Source organism: Lethenteron reissneri, chromosome 67 (assembly GCF_015708825.2).
Source record: "Lethenteron reissneri isolate LAM-NWPU_2019-01 chromosome 67, ASM1570882v1, whole genome shotgun sequence".
NCBI lineage: Eukaryota > Metazoa > Chordata > Hyperoartia > Petromyzontiformes > Petromyzontidae > Lethenteron > Lethenteron reissneri.
The window spans coordinates 1-5959 of NC_083845.1; positions in this window are offsets into that span (position 1 = coordinate 1).

The window sequence follows — 5959 nt, forward strand, 5'->3', positions numbered from 1 at the left end:
TCACACTCACCCATTCATACACTCACCCATTCATACACTCACTCATTCACACACCCATTCAGTTACTCACCCATTCACACACACACCCATTCACTTATTCATTCACATAAACACCAATTCACGTACTCATTCATTCATTCACATAAACACCCATTCAGTTACTCACTAATCCATTCACGTAAACACCCATTCATTCACTCACCCATTCAACCAACCATTCACCCACTCACTCACTCACCCACTCACTCACTCAACTCACCTACACACTCACCCACTCACCCATCACTCACCCACCCACTTATTCACCCATTCAACCCACCTACACACCCACTCGCCCACTCACTCACACACTCACCCACCCACTCACTCATCACTCACTCACTCACCCACCCACCCACTCACCCACCCACTCACTCATCACTCACTCACTCACTCACCCACTCACCCATCACTCACTCACCCACCCACTCACTTACACACTCACCCACCCACTCACTCATCACTCACTCATTCACTCACCCACCCACTCACTCACCCACTCACTCACTCACCCACCCACCCACTCACTCACTCACTCACCCACTCACTCACCCACTCACTCACCCACCCACACACTCACCCATCACCCACTCACTCACTCACCCACTCACTCACTCACCCACTCACTCACCCACCCACCCATCACTCACTCACCCACTCACCCACCCACTCACTCACCCACTCACCCACCCACTCACTCACCCACTCACCCATCACTTACCCACCCACTCATTCAACCACCCACTCACCCATCACTCACTCACCCACTCACTCACTCACTCACCCATCACTCACTCACCCACTCACTCACCCACTCACTCACCCACCCACTCACCCACCCACCCACCCACCCACCCACTCACCCACTCACTCACCCACTCACCCACTCACTCACTCACTCACCCACCCACTCACCCACCCACCCACTAACCCACTCACCCACCCACCCACCCACTCACCCACTCACCCATCACTTACCCACCCACTCACCCACCCACCCACTCACCCACTCACCCACCCACCCACTCACCCATCACTTACCCACCCACTCACTCACCCACCCACTCACTCACCCACTTACTCACCCACCCACCCACCCACTCACTCACTCACTCACCCACACACTCACTCACTCACCCACACACTCACCCATCACTCACTCACCCACTCACCCATCACTCACTCACCCATCACTCACTCACCCACTCACTCACCCACCCACTTACTCACTCACCCACTCACTCACCCACTCACTCACCCACCCACACACTCACCCATCACCCACTCACTCACTCACCCACTCACTCACTCACCCACTCACTCACCCACCCACCCATCACTCACTCACCCACTCACCCACCCACACACTCACCCACTCACCCACCCACTCACTCACCCCACTCACCCATCACTTACCCACCCACTCATTCAACCACCCACTCACCCATCACTCACTCACCCACTCACTCACTCACTCACTCACCCATCACTCACTCACCCACTCACTCACCCACTCACTCACCCACCCACTCACCCACCCACACACTCACCCACCCACTCACCCACCACTCACCCACTCACCCACTCACTCACTCACCCACCCACTCACCCACCCACCCACCAACCCACTCACCCACCCACCCACCCACCCACCCACTCACCCATCACTTACCCACCCACTCACCCACCCACCCACTCACCCCACTCACCCACCCACCCACTCACCCATCACTTACCCACCCACTCACTCACCCACCCACTCACTCACCCACTTACTCACCCACCCACCCACTCACTCACTCACTCACCCACACACTCACTCACTCACTCACCCACACACTCACCCATCACTCACTCACCCACTCACCCATCACTCACTCACCCATCACTCACTCACCCACTCACTCACCCACCCACTTACTCACCCACTCACCCACCCACTCACTCACCCACTCACCCATCACTTACCCACCCACTCACCCACCTACACACTCACCCATCACTCACCCACTCACTCACCCACTCACCCACACACCCACCCACCCACTCACCCACCACCCCCCCCCCCAACCATCACCCGTGAACCCTGACCCCGACACTCGGGCATGCCATTTTTATGCAAGCAAGCATGATGATGTACTTGTTGTTGTTGTTGTTGATGTTGTTGATGATGTTGTTGTTGTTGTGGTTTTCAATTCGGAATTTCTCCTGCGCTGTTCGGCAGCCGGAGTGCAATAATTGATGATGATGATGATGACGATTATACGATTATTACGACTACTGCCGCTATTGTATTACTATGGTTACTTATAATACTACTACTATTATATGATTATACTTACTAGACTTACGATGAGTATTGTTATTTAATTATGATATTCACCTTTGTTTGTACGAAATCTAAACAAATAAACATTGCTATGCCAGAACGCGGTGTCGCCTTGGCTCTCCACTCGCTCAGCTCGCCCAGAAGAAACCCGAAGACCTAAAAAGCGTTTTGTGAGAGGGGGGGGGGGGGCAAAGGGTGCCCCCCCCAAACTCCCCCCCCCCCACAGACACACAAAGACAAAGATCCCCCGTGTAGCCTCTAGAGATACATAGAAAATCAGAGACCTATAGAGACACATAGAGACCCATAGACACTCATAGAGACCCATAGACACTCATAGAGACCTATAGAGACGCATAGAGACCCATAGACACTCATACAGACCTATAGACACCTTTTACCGAAAGAACCAAAGAGTAACACACGTGGAGTTTGTGTGACTCATGATGATTGATGCGTTTTGTCGATGGGTTTTCATTAAATCCTTTATATTAAGTTCACTTGCTTGCTTGCTTGCTTACGACCGTGCAAATCTTTCGGTCGTTTTTTAACCCACTTCCCGTGATCCAATCGAGCTGACATTTTGCACACAGACTCGTTGTGCGTGACAATTAATGTTCGTGAAAAAAAAATTTCCGAAAATTTAACACTGTTTAGGGAAAACAAATTAAATATGTAATTACCAATTGCTTAATGCTGGCAGGCAATCATCTGACCCATAGGTGGCAGCCATCTCAAGCCAGAGGACGAGAGGACTATAGACGCCACGCATATAAAGGATTTATAGTGAAAAACTTTGTTTTTACGGGTTAATTTTTTTAATCTGTCATAACCCTCCACCACCCGAAACGGCCAATCAGTAAAAAATGTGTCACGTTGACAAAAGACAAATACATTTAACACGCATATACATTTAATTCGCATATACATTTAACACGCATGCACACTTTGTTTTTACGGGTTAATTTTTTCCCTTCTGGAACAGATAATCTGGGCATGTCTCACAACCATCACTCCCTCTGCCCTGAAAGGTCATCTCGCACCCACAGAGGCTGGCGTGCGTGCACTTGCCTGCCACTTTGTTTACAGCTACACAGGGGATCTTTGTCTGTGTGTGTGTCTGTGTGTGTGTCTGTCTGTCTGTGTGTGTGTCTGTGTGTGTGTATGTCTGTGTGTATGTCTGTGTGTTTGTGTCTGTCTGTGTGTGTGTCTGTCTGTGTGTGTGTCTGTCTGTGTGTATGTCTGTGTGTGTGTGTGCGTGTGTGTCTGTGTGTATGTCTGTGTGTGTGTGTGTTTGTCTGTGTGTATGTCTGTGTGTGTGTGCGTGTGTGTCTGTGTGTATGTCTGTGTGTGTTTGTGTCTGTCTGTGTGTGTGTATGTCTGTGTGTGTGTATGTCTGCGTGTGTGTCTGTGTGTGTGTGTGTGTCTGTCTGTTTGTTTGTGTCTGTCTGTGTGTATGTCTGTGTGTGTGTCTGTCTGTGTGTATGTCTGTGTGTCTGTCTGTGTGTATGTCTGTGTGTGTGTATGTCTGCGTGTGTGTCTGTGTGTGTGTCTGTCTGTTTGTTTGTGTCTGTCTGTGTGTATGTCTGTGTGTGTGTCTGTCTGTGTGTATGTCTGTGTGTCTGTCTGTGTGTCTGTGTGTGTGTCTGTCTGCGTGTGTGTCTGTGTGTGTCTGTCTGTGTGTATGTCTGTTTGTGTGTCTGTGTGTGTGTCTGTCTGTTTGTTTGTGTCTGTGTGTATGTCTGTGTGTGTCTGTCTGTGTGTATGTCTGTGTGTCTGTCTGTGTGTGTCCGCGTGCGTGTCTGTCTGTGTGTATGTCTGTGTGTGTGTCTGTGTGTGTGTCTGTCTGTTTGTTTGTGTCTGTGTGTATGTCTGTGTGTGTCTGTCTGTGTGTATGTCTGTGTGTCTGTCTGTGTGTGTGTGTCCGCGTGCGTGTCTGTCTGTGTGTGTGTCTGTGTGTGTGTCTGTGTGTGTGTCTGTCTGTGTGTGTCTGTCTGTGTGTATGTCTGTGTGTGTGTCTGTCTGTCTGTTTGTGTCCGCGTGCGTGTCTGTCTGTGTGTGTGTCTGTCTGTCTGTTTGTGTCCGCGTGCGTGTCTGTCTGTGTGTATGTCTGTGTGTCTGTCTGTCTGTGTGTGTCTCTCTGTGTGTGTGTCCGTCTGTGTGTGTGTCTGTGTGTGTGTCTGTGTCTGCGTGTGTCTGTCTGTGTGTGTGTCTGTGTGTGTGTCCGTCTGTGTGTGTGTCTCTGTGTGTGTGTCTGTGTCTGCGTGTGTCTGTCTGTGTGTGTGTCTGTGTCTGCGTGTGTCTGTCTGTGTGTGTGTCTGTGAATCTGTGTCTATCTGTCCGTGGCTATTTGTCTGTGTGTGTTTGTGTGTGTCTGTCTGTGTGTGTGTGTCTCTCTGTGTCTATCTGTCTGTGTCTATCTGTCTGTGTGTGTGAGTGAGTCTCTCTGTGTCTATCTGTCTGTGTCTATCTGTCTGTGTGTGTCTGTGTGTGTCTGTGAGTCTCTCTGTGTCTATCTGTCTGTGTCTATCTGGCTGTGTGTGTCTGTGTGTGTCTGTGAGTCTCTCTGTGTCTATCTGTCTGTGTCTATCTGGCTGTGTGTGTCTGTGTGTGTCTGTGAGTCTCTCTCTGTCTATCTGTCTGTGTCTGCGGTGTGTCTGTCTGTGAATCTCCCTGTGTCTATCTGTATGTGTCTGTCTGTGTGTGTGTCTGTCTGTCTGTAAGTCTCTCTGTGTCTATCTCTCTGTGTGTCTATCTGTCCTGTGTCTATCTGTCTGTGTGTGTGTCTGTGTGTGTGAGTGAGTCTCTCTGTGTCTGTCTGTGTGTGTCTATCTCACTGTGTGTGTGTCTATCTGTCTGTGTCTATCTGTCTGTGTGTGTCTATCTGTCTGTGTGTGTGTCTGTGTGTGTGAGTGAGTCTCTCTGTCTGTCTGTGTGTGTCTATCTCACTGTGTGTGTGTCTATCTGTCTGTGTCTATCTGTCTGTGTGTGTCTATCTGTCTGTGTGTGTGTCTGTGTGTGTGAGTGAGTCTCTCTGTCTGTCTGTGTGTGTCTATCTCACTGTGTGTGTGTCTATCTGTCTGTGTCTATCTGTCTGTGTGTGTCTATCTGTCTGTGTGTCTGTCTGTGTGTGTCGTGTCCGGCAAAACAACTCCCCTACCTCCTCGCTGTGGCGGTCAGTGCCATGGGCGGGAGGGCCAACTGAGAATTTCCATTCTCCTCATTGCATTTGTAGCCACCGCAGATTGGAGGGGCTGGTAAACCCCTCCACATTCTATTAAATCTACCACAAATCCACGTGAAAATTATCCAACGAAGCTTGTGCAGGATGCCCCGAGGGGGACAGGCGTCAATGACGTCTCCTGGCCAAACCCCATTTGGCGGAGCCAGGAGATTGAATCCTTGGGGCTCCTCCAAAAACAACAACAAAAAAACCACTTCGTGTGGCCACGTGGAATGTTCGAACACTCACTTGCGTGGGAGATGTTTCCACTCCACTGTTGGCAGCTAGACCGGTACCCGCCTGGATCTCTCTCTTTGTGGTATTCAAGAGGTCCGGTGGACCGGCTCTGGCTCCTGTCGCCATGAGGG